The sequence below is a fragment of the Etheostoma spectabile genome, chromosome 23, assembly GCF_008692095.1.
Source record: "Etheostoma spectabile isolate EspeVRDwgs_2016 chromosome 23, UIUC_Espe_1.0, whole genome shotgun sequence".
In the NCBI taxonomy this organism is placed as follows: domain Eukaryota; kingdom Metazoa; phylum Chordata; class Actinopteri; order Perciformes; family Percidae; genus Etheostoma; species Etheostoma spectabile.
This window is the reverse complement of record NC_045755.1, coordinates 631,594-632,190: the sequence shown is the minus strand read 5'-3', so window position 1 is coordinate 632,190 and position 597 is coordinate 631,594. Positions and strand designations below refer to the sequence as shown.

At 41.2% G+C, this 597-nt stretch overlaps 1 protein-coding gene across 5 annotated transcripts in view; it reads left to right on the top strand.

Annotated features, from left to right (window-relative positions):
* The window catches only part of LOC116673489 (uncharacterized), a 40,408-nt gene that overhangs the window by 33,066 nt on the left and 6,745 nt on the right, over positions 1-597 (top strand). The window lies entirely within an intron of this gene.

Here is a 597-nt window from a genome sequence, read left to right as displayed (position 1 = left end):
AATGCAGATTATAGGCAAACTAAAAAAATCCTTCTGCCATCCCCGAGTTTCTACTTCTCAAAATAAAAGCTCGCATCTGGAATCAAATACTAGGCCTAATATCTCTCTTTTCAAAGTTAAAGCTCACGTCAACTATCATGCTAATGAATAAAATATTTGGTGTGTTTTTAAATATTTAAAAATATATGTCCGTCTCTAAAAAAATGCAGGTGAAAGGCAAACTAAAAAAATTCCTTCTATAGCTGCAACTATAGTTGCAGCTAATTTTTTTCCTACCTGCATTTAGAAGGAATTTCTTCAAGCATTTGGTTTTGTTTGAAAAAAAAAAAATGTCCCACTTTCATACAATACAACACAAAATAGAATAGAACCGCTGGCGGAAGTGAAAGAAAAATTCAATCGCATCCTGGCCCAAGACCGTGGCAGCAGAGATACGCAGTCGAATGCAGGACGGGTCCCAGAGACCCAAAGGCCGATGCCGCTGTAGTTGAAAAATACAACCGCATTCTGCTCCGGGTCCCAGAGACCCGAAAGCATTCTGTCCCGGGTCCCAGAGACCCAACAGCGTTCTGTCCCGGGTCCAAGAGACCCGACAGC